This window comes from Neltuma alba, unplaced genomic scaffold (assembly GCF_004799145.2).
Source record: "Neltuma alba isolate B1F8T4 unplaced genomic scaffold, ASM479914v2 tig00010519_pilon, whole genome shotgun sequence".
Taxonomy (NCBI): Eukaryota; Viridiplantae; Streptophyta; class Magnoliopsida; order Fabales; family Fabaceae; genus Neltuma; species Neltuma alba.
The window spans coordinates 620,971-636,543 of record NW_021635394.1 but is presented as its reverse complement, the minus strand read 5'-3'; positions in this window follow the sequence as shown (position 1 = coordinate 636,543).

Sequence of the window (15,573 nt, the reverse complement as noted above, 5' to 3'; positions counted from 1 at the left end):
ATTACAAGCTCTTGTGTCTAACGGAAAGCTAAAAATCTCTAACTATAAAAACCATGAAGAGTATTGAATGAAGTAGTGAATGAGTGGAGCTACCAACTATCAAATTAATTTTTTGCATTCAATACTCTGTTTTTCTATTCTGAGCATTAGTGTTTACCATATATACTCTTAAAAGAGAGTTAGTGAAATTCTTTATTTCTTTCAACAAGTGACTCAAGAGTCCCTTGAGGGGATTGTATCCTTACTGGAAGTAAGAGGGAGTGATTAAGAGAGAGCTCAATTACTATACTGTGGTGTCAAGAGCCCATTGAATCTTGGGTATAGTGAAGAACTCAGAGGTATTCTGAGAACTAGATGTAGGTCAAGTGGTTGAGACGAACTAGTATAAAATCTTGCGTATACTATTTCTTCTAATATCCTTCGGGTGAAATCTCTCTGAACTCATTTATTTTTATTAATTTTATTATCTGACTTTAAGAAGAAATTTTTTTCACCTAATTCGCCGCCCTCTTGGGTGAAACTGCCACTAACACTACTCACATTGCATGACATCAATTTAAAGAATTTGTTGTCTGGCTACCGGTGCCATGGATGTGGGTATCCATGTTTTAATTTATATTTAGTTTCATGAATCTCACCTCAACTTATTTTATAATAAGTTGAAGTAACATTTATTTTGTGTAACATCTCGAATTTTGGGCATAAAAGTGCAAGAAAGAGCCTGAAATATGCAATTACTAGACTCTTATTGGTAGGAATCGAAGAATTTTCCTGAAAGGATAGAAGCATTCTTAGGGACTAATTGACAAAGCGATAGTTTTCTAGGACCATGGGATGAGAAAGATAGAGACTAAATTTACCTCTCAAAGCATGTGTTTGGAAGTGAATTGGATATGCGGAAGCTTTACTTAGGCACAAAAAATTAAAATTTTCCTTTAAGTCCTTAGGTACTGTTCACTAATACATTTTTCCTGATTATAGGTCCAAATTAAAAAAATCATAACTAGTTTTACAAAAATTGTATGGAGGTGCTCCAAAATTCTACTCGAAGCTCTTTTAGTGCTCTTTAAGGAAAAATATCAAACTAGACTTATCTCTTGCCAATTCGTATAGTTTATTATCTAAATTTTACTGTTCATTTGGTCTAATCTGCCTCAAATTTGGAAAATCTCATCTCTTTGTGTACACATGTAATTAAGGTGGGCTACCTTCATTTTAAACCTTGGGATATGTACTATATGCCTGCCAAAATTCATGGCTTAATTCATTCATTCGGTAGGTCAAACTGGAGCTGCAAGCTATCTCCTCTAAGACCTTTATTTAACATATTAGCATTCTTAATGCTACCTACTTAATGTATGGCGATGGAGACATAATCTACTCATCATAAATAGCAATTATACCAGACAAAACATGTCACAACATCAACTAATCATCATGTACATATCAATACACAAGCATACAACATCAAGCAATGTTAATAGGTAAGTTTACTACCTTGCACCATAAGTTTTCTCTTGTTCTTCAACTTGTTCCCTAAGCTTCCTAACCATTTAGTTTTCTGTCAACCACATCCAAACCTTGTCTTGGATATCTTAAGGTCCTATTTTTTCTAATTTTTTGTAGAGTTTTTTCTACAAATGCTTGCAAAAATACTCTTCCAAGGTGGGGCATTTATAGCCAAAACTTATGCTTTGAATGGACCATTATGCCCTTGAAAGCTAGTAGAAATTGTAAGGGCAAACTTGAAACTTCAAGTGCACTTTTACATCATCAATACATCATCTCCTCACATCATCCTTCTAGAAGAGAGCTAGGTGGCACCAATCTAATGGAGAAGAAAGGGAGAATAGATCTTGGCCCTTAGATCAAACTTACTCTTCAAGTTTCCTTCTAATTTATTTAGCTCATATTTATCTGGCTCTCTTAATGACTTTTTAGAGCTTAGCAAATTCTTTTATTTGCTTCATAAATTTCCTTTAATTTTGGAAAAGATCTATGAATTTTCTCAGGCTATAACACTTCCTTTAAGCCTCGCATAAAAATCATTTACTAAAATACCTTTAACTAGCATAATTGAGCCTTCTATTTTATTCCAGCAATTCTACTAATCTTCTGGAAGTAAAAATAATTTTATAAATTAACATAGCCTTTAAGCTTTCTAACCTCGTTTTTATATACATTTTTGAGATCTCTTGCTATCTCAAATAATTATCTCAATCAGTGTACTTTTTACCGAGCCATAATCATATAAATTTCATTTAAGTTACCTCAGGAGTATTTTTGTCATTTCTCTTCACAAAAGGTATTAGAATATTTCCCCCCATTTTTTTAAGGTTTTTTCTGGAATTTTCTGTATATTTTTCATTCTTACTCCTATTGGTCTGTAATTTTCTAAAATTATGATTTAGTCCCTGCTTAGACTTAATCTCATAAAACATCTCTTTGAGACTTCTAACTTAACCTTTGGCCTGTATCTAACCTCTTTTCTCTATCTAGGCCCTTGAGACTCTCTTGAAACCTCAGCATTACTTACACAGTAACTTTTTGACTTTGCAGTTTAGTCCCTGAAATGGCTTTGACTTTTTTTCTCATTTTTGGGACTCCTGCTCTAAGGGGCTTAGTAGCCTCCCAATTTTGGGCTAGTCTTAGGGCTCCTAGGTCTAAAAATTAGGATGTGACAATTCTTTTCCTCTTTAAAGAAATTTCATCCTTGAAATTTCAAGGCTAAGCTTTTAGTTTGACTATCACTAAGAAATTAGCTGAGGAGAATGTCCCTTACTGTTTCTTAACTTTCTACTAAACTTTGTATATTTATGCCAAATATGACTTACTTTTAGCATTTTCATCCTTTTTATCTTACTTCTCAGTGGTCACTCATCCTTGGATTTCTTTGGCTCAAGCATGCTTAGTTAAAATGTGCCATTTGAATTGAGCCAGGTTATAATCCCAGAAGCCATAGGTAATGATACACTGGTACTTGGCAAGTTAAAATCCTGGTATTCTACTATCTCAATCCTTCTTACCTTGTTTCTGAAGGGTCTTTTCAGTTTAAATCCTTAATTTTAATCTCATCTAGGGATTTGTCGGCTTATACTTAGTTCAATATCGTGTCGTATGGGGTTTTCCTTGTAACATAAGGGAGTTTTTATGCTATTCCAGCATTATCTTGCTTGAATATATCCCAATCAGGACTTATAGTTCCATAACCTCAAACTTTAGCTTTCCTTCGTTGATCAGAAGAAAATTAAGCTCAAGCTAATTGAAAATAGGGCTATCTGGGAAGAAATCATAGGTACTCTCTCTATAGTAGTTAGACAACTAGGAAGGTTTTTTATCTTAAACTTCTCCCTGGTTATCATCTTCTCAGAGATGCCGCATCTTTCTTTTTATGGCTCAGTAACTTTCCTTTGGGTCTACTATGACCATAAGATCCAACTACGATCTCAAGATCTACTATGATCTCTCTGGGTTTTGCTTTGGATCTTACTGTGATCTTTTATCGAACCATATTAGACTTCAACTACTGGTTCTCTGGAAGAGTCTAGATCAAAGGATTAAGTTGTATAATAGTTCATCTCTACTCAAATGGTAACCTGACTAATAATTTTCCCAAGACTATTAACAGATATGGATATTGTCTTCATTGACCTTACTCATTCCTTCTATCAACCCTAGACTATCTCTGCTTATCTTAACTTTATCTTCCATGTGCCAACTTAGTGCATTCTTGCCAAAAATAGCTCACATTTCTGACCTCTGTATACTTTTACATAACTTCCCAAGAGGTTACCTATTATTGGGCTACCCTTACCCGAGCACGCTTAATTGAACAATGTTAACGGGAATATGATGTACTGATGCTGATAGGCTTAAACCCTAGTACTTTGCTGTCTTAGACCCTTGTTGTTTTATCTTTGTCAAGTATTTTCGACTTAGGTTATTGTCTCCTAGCCTTATCTTAGGAATTTGCCCATCAATACTCAGTCTGTCTCTGTATCATAAGGGGTTCTTCCTATATCTGGAGCTAGCCTAAATGTCTCTTGTTCAAGACTTATGGCTCTAGTACTTCTAACTCTGGCTTTTCTCTATTAATTGGAAGAGAATTGAGCTCAGCCTAATCAATGTTAAGGTTATTTGGAAGGAAGTCATGGGTACTCTCTCTGCACTGAAGGAGGTTTCTATATCTTGAACTCATCCATGGTACTTGTCTTCCCAAAGAGGTACTGTATTTTTACTCTTATAGCTTAGCTATTTTCCCTTAGGCTTGGTCTACTACGACCTCAGGAGTTACTGCGCTCTACTGTAAGCTTTTTTAGGATCGATGGTGACCCTGAAATACTATCATCAGTATGAGCTATGTTAAGATCTCTAAGAGACTTTAGACCACAGGACTAAGTAATAAAATAAGTCACCTCTACTCAATTGTCACCCAACTAATAATTCCCCAAGGCGGTTTCAAGAGCCAATATCATTATCTCAGGCCTCACACTGTGCCTCAATCAATTCTTTAGGCCACCTATCTGTCTCCTTAGGTATCTAAGCCAATTTGCTTTAGTAGTTCTCTCACTCTTCTAGCTGCTCTTACCGTCTCTAGCTAATTTTGAATGGTATAGGGAGAGGACTTATGCAACTCCTCTTTTCTCTACTTCACTTCTTAGCAGGAGCATTACTCTAATATGCATAATGCTTGGGCAACATATTGCAAGGAGTTGCATAACTCCTTATCAATGTATATCTCTAACATAAGAGCTAAACCATTCCTTTTCTTAGTATGCATAGCTTTAATACTCGGAGCTTAAGCGTACTTTCAATAACTGTAACATAGTGCCTAGCATTCCAATGCAAGGAGTGGAGGCTCTTACTAGTTGCTATGTATGTAGTGTGCTGATTTGATCATGTCATTACACCTTAGGGTTAAATGCAATAAATTTATAACCGGATCCAAGAGATGCAGTATAGCAGTGCAATTCAGGTCGTGTTCACTTTTAGAAGCCTTTATTGATGACTTAAGCTAGACTAAATGCCATGCAATGCAATAAAAGGGGTTTTGGTTCCGAACATTTAAATTGAAATGTGACTAAAATATATGCAATGAAAAATAAACTTAAGCTACTATATTTTTGGTGTTTTTAGATAAAGTGTTGATGGAATGAAAATAGATGATAGGAAACCTCTTGAATATGGTTTTAATGGTAATCATAGCTTACTTAAGATATTAGGAGTTTCATAAAATCATTCGGTTTTCTTGAATAACAACCTCAATTACTCATTGAGTCTAATGTTTAAATCAATGAACTTCATTAATGAAAACACTATTAAGCTCTCCTAATGTGTGATTTGAGAATGATCAATGCAATTGGTTGAATGTAACCCAAAATCAACTCTATATCAAAGCATAACCATGCATAACAAGAGAGAATCAAGAGGATTACATGAGACATATGTGCAACCACATATATTGAAGCACAAAATTCAACATTAACTAATCTTAACTACAATATAAATCATTAAACAATGATTATAGCAGCAATCTAAGTGTCTAACTAAGAATTATAATTCCTAAACCTAGGAAACCATAAAAACATAACTAACAACTACAGATTGAAACTGAAACTCCCCTTTGAAGCTTGGAAACTCATGCCACTCCACTGTCTTCAAGAGTTGATAAACCCTAGCTCTCCATAGGTTCAAGAAAAGCTCTAACCAAAGTGAATGTGTCAGCCATGGCAGCTGGGAGGGGAAGGAAATGAGATGAAGTAAAGGAAAGGTGAAGGAAATGGATGGGAAAGAAGATAGAGGTGAAGAGGTAAGAAGATGAGAGAATGGAGGTGTTAGAGATAAGAGAATAGAGTCCTCCCACAAAAATAGGATTTCTAAGGATTTAATGGGTCCATCTGAGTCGAATCAGTTTGAGTAGATGATCTATGTTCACATTCTGACCGGAATCTAACGTTGCTGATACGAGGCATTTCATCACGATGAAATAATGTATTCGCCACGGTGAAACAACTATTCTCGAGAGGTCCCTAGTGAAATTGACATGTTGCGCTGTGGTAAAGCATAGCATTCGCCGTGGCGAACTCTTCAAGTGCTGATACTCTTGATCTTGTGTGTTTCAATCTCTTGGTCTTTAATCTTGGCTTTAACTTTTGAGTATCCTACAATGAAAAGCAATGGTTTAAAGTATCAATTGTTCTAGAAATCAATTGAATGAAATTAATAACTAATTCTGACAATTTTACCCTCAAACGATACTAATTCAAAACAAATATTCTCAATCTCAATTAAGCACAAATAACATCAAAAAGAGCTAAAAACTATAATAAAAACCCTAAAAATGATATGAAAAGACATAGAAGAAATAGGTTTTATCATGTGCCATTCATACATATTATCCCTACAAGAGGGAGCCTCTTAGTCTGCTTGCAACTAATTTTAGAAGTTTCAGGGAGAGAACTTATGAGATTCTCTTCTTTCTGCTTACTCTAGTACTCTACTAAGCTCATGTATATTTAACCCTAGCTTTATCCTTGGCCAGTCATGCTTCTATTGGGGTAAAGTCAACTCTACTTGCCTTACTTCGATTGCTTTTCTCAGTTCTTATTGATGGACACATTGCTTTTGCTACAGCAATATCAACTCCATCACTACTACTTCCCTTTCCTACTCAGATAGGTTATCTTGCTTCATCTAGTGTAATGTTAATTCTAACTCAGAGGACCAGTTCCCAAATTTCTTTAGGAAGACTCATGGCTAAGACCATATCCCTCGTAAAGGGTGCCTCTCAACCTAAGCCCAAGTGACTGAGTATCTCTTAACATTATCAGGAACATGCTTACCTCTTTATGCTAGTTCCCTGTATAGAACATAGCTATCTATCTCATTTTTATTTCTCTCTTCTTTTTTGATCCCTAAGAAATTTCACTATGGCTATCTATCTTGAATTTACTATCTTTAAGTTCCTATTTATCTATTCAGGGACTTAAGATAGCTACTCTATCATGGTGTTTTAGCCCTAACAAGGCTGCAGGAGTTTGTTAAGCCTAGGTTTCCACTCTACCCTTTCTACTAGGGTTCAGACTCATAACTCTATTTGACTTGTAAGCCATTAGTCTTTCTTTCTCTAGAAGGGAAGTCTTTTAATCTTTAAGCAGTGGTTACCTTCCTTACTATATGATTTCTTATCATCATTTTATTTGTACTTTTTTTAACTGAGGATTCAAACTTCATCTCTTAATGATCCTCAATAGTCACTTTCCCTAGAGCATTCACCTCCACTCCATAACCTTAGTTGGACCTTAAACAAGTAACCTATTACTAGCTCTGACCTAAACTGGGCTTTTTCTAGACCTTTGTATACTCCGTTTCATGGGTAGATAGTTCCTTTTCCCATGCCAGAACCTCTGCTCTAAGACCAAAATAAAATATTCTTACTTTTACCTCTCAGAGTTTGTGTTCGGAAGTGAATTGGATATGCGGAAGTTTTACTTAGGGTATTGTTCACTATGCATTTTTCTAGATTACAAGTCTAACTTTTTAAAATCATAATTAATTTTACAAAAATTGTATGGAGTTGCTCCAAAATTCTACTCTAACCTCTTTCAATGCTCTTTAAGGGAAAAATATCAAACTAGGCTTATCCTTGGCCAATTTATACAGTTTATTATCCAAATTTTACTATTTATCTGGTCTAATTTGGAACTTTCAAATTCTGTACCTCAAATTTGAAAATCCTATCTCCTTGTGTACACATCCAATAGAGGTGATCTACCTCTCATTTTAAAGCTTGGGATGTGTACTATATGTTTGCCAAAATTTATGGCTTAATTCATTCATTTGGTAGGTCAAACTAGAGCTGTAAGTTGATCGCTCTAATACCTATATTTTATCCCTTATACAATTCTTTCTTTAATTCTTTTAAGAATCCAAGCATGTATAATTCAATCTCATGCATTCTCATTACACCCTATACTAATTCTTACATGCTACCAATGTCATATACAACTAAATGACATAAATTGGCATGTTTCATAATTATTACATAACTAGAGAATTTAAGAATCACATAGTAATACTAAAAATTCTCTACTTCTTTGCATCAATCTCTTGGCTTCTCTTCATGCAACCATTACCCATCATGCTTGACCATTTATGGTTGATTAGGGAGGGATGAGATTCAAGAGAATCTCAACAGCAAACAATACCATATTAATTATGCTAGATGGATGCTAGTGCATTATATGAAACTTGCTAATTCTCTTGTTAATTAGTGACATATTAGCATACTTAATGCTACCTACTCAATACATGGCCTTGAAGACATAATCTCCTCATCATAAATAGTTATTACAATAGCCAAAACATTATACAACATCAAATAATCATCATGCACATATCAATACACAAGCATCCAATATCAAGCAATGTTAATAGGTACATTCACTACCTTGCACCATAAGTTTTCTCTTGTTCTTCATCTTGTTCCCTAAGCTTCCCAACCATCTAGCTTTCATTCAAACACATTCAAACCTTCTCTTGGATGTCCCAAGGTCCTAATCACAACCACAAGGGTCACACTACTCACTAGGACTAAGAGATCACACAAAGTTCAAGACTTGCTTCTCGGGTACTGTTTATTGGTATTGCTAGAATTTTTACTCAACTTTGAAAATTTGTAATTAACTCCAAAAAAATTAAAACTGAGTGATTCTAAGTCCTACTAAAAACTCCTTAAGTGATTTTTAAAGGAAAAATAGTTTCAGGAATCAATTTTGTTTGAAACAGTAGTAGAATTATACATAAATTTCCTACTACTCTAGTGATCAAAACTGTTTCCAGATTTTAAACCCTAAATTTGAAAAATCACCATAAATCATACACATATATAAATGAAGTGTTCTACCTATGGATTTAAAGCTTAGAGAGTGTACTTTAATCATGCCAAATTTCAGAATTAAATATGAATAGTAACTTAATCGAAATGGGCATGAAGATAGGTGCTAGAATCACCACATACCTTGGTCTTGATGCTTGAATTTTGTTCCTTTTTCTTGGCCTTCACCCCTACCTTTTTCTCTAATTTTTGGTAGAGTTTTTCCTGTACAAATTCTTGCCAAATTGCTCTTCTAATGTGGTGTATTTATAGCCAAAACTTATGCCTTGAATGGACCATTATGTCCTTGAAAGCTAGTAGAAATTATAAGGACAAATTTAGAACTTTAAGTGTACTTTTATATCATCAATACATATCATCCTTCTAGAAGAGAGCTAAGTGGAAGCAATGTAATGGAGAGGAAAGGGAGGATAGATCTTGGCCGTTGGATTAAACTCAGTCTCCAAGTTTCTTGCCAATTTACTTGGCTCATATTTATTTGACTTTCTTAATGGCCTTCTAGAGCTTAGAAATTCTTCTGTTTACTCCATAATTTTTTTTTAATTCTAGAGAAGATCTATGAATTTTCTCAAGGCCATAACACTTTGTTTAAGCCTCGTATACAAATCATTTACTAAAATGCCCTTAACCGACATAGTTGAGCCTTTTATTTTATTCCAGCCATTCTGCTAATCTTCTGGAAGCAAGACTAATTTTATAAATTAACATAGTGTTTAATCTTCCTAACCTTATTTTTATGTACATTTTTGAGATCTCTTGCTATCTCAAATAATTACCTTAATCAATGTACTTTTTATCGAGTCATAATCTTATAAATTCTATTTAAGTTGCCTTAGGGGTATTTTTGTCACTTCTCTTCGTAAAAGAGTTTTAGAATATTATTTTCCATTTTCTAGGATTTTCCTGAAATTTTTTGTTACCTCTATTGACTTCTAACTTTGTGAAATTACGATTTAGTCCTTACTTAGACTAAACCTCATAAGACATCTCTTTAAGGTTTCTAACTTAACCTTTGGCTTATATCTAGCCTCTTTTCTCTTTCTAGGCCCTTGAAACTCTATTGGAATGTCAACATTACTTACACATTTGCTCTCTAGTAATGAGAAATAGAGGACTCGGAATTGACTAAGGGCCAGATAAAATAGTAGAGATAGAGAGAACAACTTTTGGAATAAAACCTAGGAGGGGACCGAACTGTCATTTTGAAAAGTTCTATTCAAGAAAATGCATTATTGAAAACTATGCACAAAATTCCAAAAAAGTTCTCAAAAATTCATGAAAAATAGAATAAATTATTTAGAATAGTATTTGGGATCCAAAAAAATCAAAATAGGATAAAAATAATTTATTGCAGAATTTTTTGTTATTACAGGTATTTTTGACTAATTAGGAGAAAATTAGCCAAAGTGAATTATTTTAAATGTACAGAGGCCTCTATTATTCAAAAAAAAGGGAAGATTAATTAAGAGTTTGCAATAGATTGTAAAAGTATTCTCAATCTCTAGAAGCACAAAGGTTAACTTTAAAAATATTCAAGGTCGAATTATATTGGTAAAAGACCAATTTCAGGAAAATTTGAATAGGAGTTACAAGCTAAATTTTAATTTGAGAAAAATCGGTGAATCTCCCCTTAAAAGAGAATTGATGGCACAGAAAAATGAATTTTTAGAGCTAGTAGATTGGACAAGATCCAGAAAAAATTTAACCGATATGGTGGAATTATATAGTGGAATAACCTAAAACTTGGTGGGACAATTTTTCCTTCCATTTTCAAGATATTTTTGCCACCATTTTTGCTAGAGCAAGATAAAGTTGGAATTATACAATTTGTTAATGGACCTAATTGGAAGAGGTTAAATTATAAATTTATATTAGTTTCTAATCGCATGTTCAGTGTGCAAAAGACACATAGCATGATCAAGAGGTGGAAGAGAGGATCAAGGGGCAAGTAGACTATAGAATTGTCACATTTTCAAGGGTAAAACAAGAAAAACCTAGGGCAAAATTTTGTCTATAAATATCCCCCAATAGCATAATTCAGCCAAAAAAATTAAAAAAAAAGGAAGGAAAGGTTTTGCTATTGAATTGGAGGGAAAAGGAAGAAAAAGAGGAAGAAGGAAACCAAAATAAGTTCAAGCAATGATCCAAGGTAAGTTAAGGCTTTCATTAATGGTTTAATTGCCTTGATTAGTGATTGTTTTGGATTTGATTTTCATGGATAAAAATGACTAAAAACCCTAAGGTATTTTGCTGCTCAAAATGCCATAAGTCATGGCATGAATGAATGGAAGTTGAATTAGGGATTAAAGGTTAGTAATGGATGGGAAACTTGTAGTTATGCATGAATTGTGAAAGAATTCCAACTTATGACGCATGTGATGATTTTTGGCCAAGACTAGGGTTTGTCATAGGATTGGAATTTGATGATTTTGATGCTTTCAATATGTTTAGAATGAAAAATTGTGTAGGATAGAGGTGAGAAAACAAGTTTGGACGCATTAGAATTGAAAATGAAAATTTTGAACCCTAACTATGTATTTGGCCAAGTTTGTTCAAGAGGGAAGGAGTTGGATTTTATTTGATTTGAAATTAAAAATGGATTCCACATTAAAAATTATATAGGAATAGTATATAGAATTAATTTTCAAAATATTGGAATCAAAACTTAAAAGTTAGATGTTAAAGTATGTAAGAGCAGAGTATGAAGTCATTAATTCTATGGCTCTAATAAATGAATGGCAATGACGTGTGCAACATCCTGAAAATCTTAACCCTAAGATTAAGGGAATTAAATAGATCAAGGGCTAGTTAAGATAGAGGAAAACATAGTTAGTACAAGTTCGAATTGAAACTTGAATAGTGACCAGACTGATATTTTGAAATATCAGTTGAAAAAGAATTTAATTGGGAAGTCAGGTTACAAATTTCTAAAAATTCCTAAAAAATCATAAAAAATAGAAATAAGGGTCAAGAATCAATATTTGAGGTACCAGAGGAATTATTGGAAGGAAAATAAATAAATATAGAATTTTCTATATTTACCGGAATTTTTGCTACATCGAGTAATAGTAACCAAAATTAATTATGAAAAATATTTAGAGGCCTCCTCAAAAATTCTAGAAAAATATGAAAAAATACCTTGGAGGATTATAATAATTTAGAAAATTATTCCAGACTTCAATTGATGAGGAGGTTAGCTTTAATAATATTTAAATCAAAATTATTGTTGATAAAGTGCTAATTTTGAGAAAAATGAAATTTAGAGAATTCCTAAAGGAATTAAATTCTAAGAAAAATCATGAAACTTCTCCATACCAAGATAAGACTAGTGATTCATTGAGATAAATTTTCTAAGACAACAAAATTAACAGGATACAAAAAAAATTCACTCGGCACTACACTGGTACTGAGTGTAATGTAAGGATAACTAGGGAACTGAAAAATTTTGTAAAAATCCCCAGCCCATTAAGCCCAAGAATCATGCCTAATGAGGACCAAAAAAGACAAAATATCTAATTGGAAATGAAAAGAAAATAGAGTTTCTAGAAGATAATTAAAAAAGTTAATCTTGAATTAAGGAAAGTTGACCAAGATTTAAAGTGTGATAATCTTAGCATGATATAAGTAAAGTGACATCATCTTAATGACATCACATGGACAAGTGGCAAGATCACAAGCTTCCTAACTTAGGATTTATCTATGTGTGATGTAATAAAAATGAATGGCTAAGATCTATCCACTTACACCTTGTAATTTCTTCCAACTTCAAGAGTTAAGGGCAAAACAAAGCTCTATAAATACCCCCTCCAACCCATGCATTTTGGCCAAGCAAGGAGATTAATGGGAGACTTTTTGCTCTTGAGTTTTAAGAGAGAGAACAAGAAATTCTAGGGAGAGAAAATCCAACCAAGTTCAAGAAATCACTAAGGTAAGCTTCTAAACCTTTAGTGATTTATTGTGGACAGTTTTTATACTATTTTACGTTGATTTGGATGGTCATTTACTAAGAAGAAATACTACCAAAATTTTTAGAAATTTGGAAGAATTTAGCTAATGTCACGTCTTACTTTATTACCCAATTTTATATCAAGAGGGAGCATTTGGAACCATTTCCCAAGTCATTAAGTTGGAAAATTTTGAATTTTTAAATTTATTTTCTCTTGTTACTATTCATTGAACCCTAAATTTCTCTAAACTTTGAAAAATCATGACTAATTCTAAAAAAATCAAAATGATATGATTCTAAGTCCTACTTGAAGCTTGAAATAGGCTCCTTAAAGGAAAAATATAAGCAAAGTATGAATCCAGCTCACGTATGCCCAGTTTTGATGACAAGATGTAGTATTCATTTGGTAATTTTTCTAATTTTTTAGAATTTATGCCCAACTTTGGAAGGAAATAACTCTTTGTACAAAACTCCAAATTTTATGAAATATCACTTATTTTAAAGCTAAAAATATAATCTATTAGACTGTTAAGTTTCAGATCCAAACTCCATCATTTGCTTAAACTTTCATATGGTTAAACTTTGCGCTTCATTTGGTCAACTTTTATCCTTTTTATGCAAAACTTACCAAAATAGACCATAACCATTCCAAATATAATTCAGCCACATATCACAGCAATTAACAAGTAATTCTTCATAATTTACATCCTTTAAAGGTTATAAAAACATGTAGCCATAAATATTACAAAACTTATACATAGGGTTCTATATAAATTCAACATAATTCCATAGCATATTTCTTTCATGGAAATACCATCTCCTTGCCTTTGGCCATACCACTTGAAAGTCCTATTGGTTGTCTATACATAGAGAGGAATGAGATTTCTTAGAAATCTCAGTAGTAAAGGAGTTACAATAATAATATCAAACAAGCAAGGTAAATTACAAACAAGTTCATAAACACTTATTCACTTTTATGCCATGCAAGTATCATTCCAATCCATTCAAAATCAACATGTTAATGCATACTTTCAAGGCATATAATGCAACCAACCAACATGTTATCACCATCAAATAATTTCAGATATAACATGGCATATATTCAAATAATCATATTATGTAACAACCAAGCAAGTTAACATTAAAATTACAAATTCCATACTACCTCTTTCTAATCCAAGATTTTTGGCCTCTTTGATCCTTTTGGGTTTCTCCTTGTTCTCTTGCTCAATGCCTATTAGTTCATGCATAAACACATGCTATATTATCAAACATAACACATCAAATACCATTAGGCATCAAGATAACTCTATGACCCTCTTTTCTTTGATTTGTTTTATTTTAATTTTCATCTTTGTTTTGACAAGTCTCAAGGGCCATTCCTATACAATTTTTCATGTAGAATCCAAATATCAACTTGGTTTTGTCATAATCAAACTCCTCCCTATTACAACAAGCTTGGTCGAATTGTATGTTTATTAGGGTTAGAATTTTTATTTGTAATTCCAATGCTTTCAAACACTTTCCTTTGACATATTCCCACACAAAAACACATTCCAAACTCCTTGGAATCATCAAATTAAAATAAAACAATTTCTAACCCCATAAATAAAACTTGGCTGAATTGCTCCCTTAAATAGGAAAGTTGAAGTTTCTTCCAAAAATCAATCCAAACATCAAACAAGCAAGCTATTCCAGGCTCTAAATCATGGTTCCTATCCTTTCCTAATCACTCCTCATCAATTTGAAAATTGGATAGCATGATATCATTGGAATTTTGCCACCAAATTTCACCTGAAACAAGCTAAAAACATAGCCAAATTAAAGCTTTAACATACCTTGATTGATTCTTGATTCTTGCTTGAAAATTCCTCAATTATTTCCTACATTTTCTTCACTTAGAAGATTAGTTTTTTTGCATCAAAACCTCCCCTCTTTTAGTGCTCAAAGTAATTGAAATTGAAGGTGTAAGAGGGGGTATTTATAGAGTGAATTTCGGTCCCCATTAGCCTTCAAGTGTCCCTTAAAAATATGGAGAGAGAGGCCATGTGTACACTTTAAAATGTTGCAGAAATTTGGGAGTGTAGAAGTATCCCTTGTGTAATAATGTGTAGGATAAAATGATATGATATTTTACATTATTTTGACCCATAATCATGTGCACCACTTGAGCCACAAATTTACTATTCATTTTTGGCCAAAATAATGTCTAGTGTGCTGGAGAAAGAAGGAAGGAATATTACCTTTCATCTCTAAACATTTTTCTACCTTATTTCATCATATTGGCTAAAATTTCTGTCTAATTTTTAAAAATAATTTTGGACCACCAAAAATTTATTTCTACCCATCTAAAATCATATTTTAATATAGGAAGGCCCCTTGAATTTTTCTAGAATTTATTTCAATCTCTAACTATTTATTTTGAATTTTCTCTTAAATCAAGCTTTACCGATAAGATTTCAGTAGTGCGTATTCTAAAATAATTATTGAGGTCTTTACATATTTAAAATAATTGTTTTCGCCTAGTTTTTTATTTTTTCCAAAAAAACCTCTGTTTATAGAAAATTTTGTAATAATTTATTTTTATGCTATTTCTACCTCTAGGGCTTCAAATAGGGTTTCAAACCCTTTAATTTACCTTTTTATTATTTTTTTTTAGAATTTTTCATAAATTTTTCTCCAAGTTTTCCATTTTTTCCTTCCTAGATTGATAATTTCAAAAATATCAATC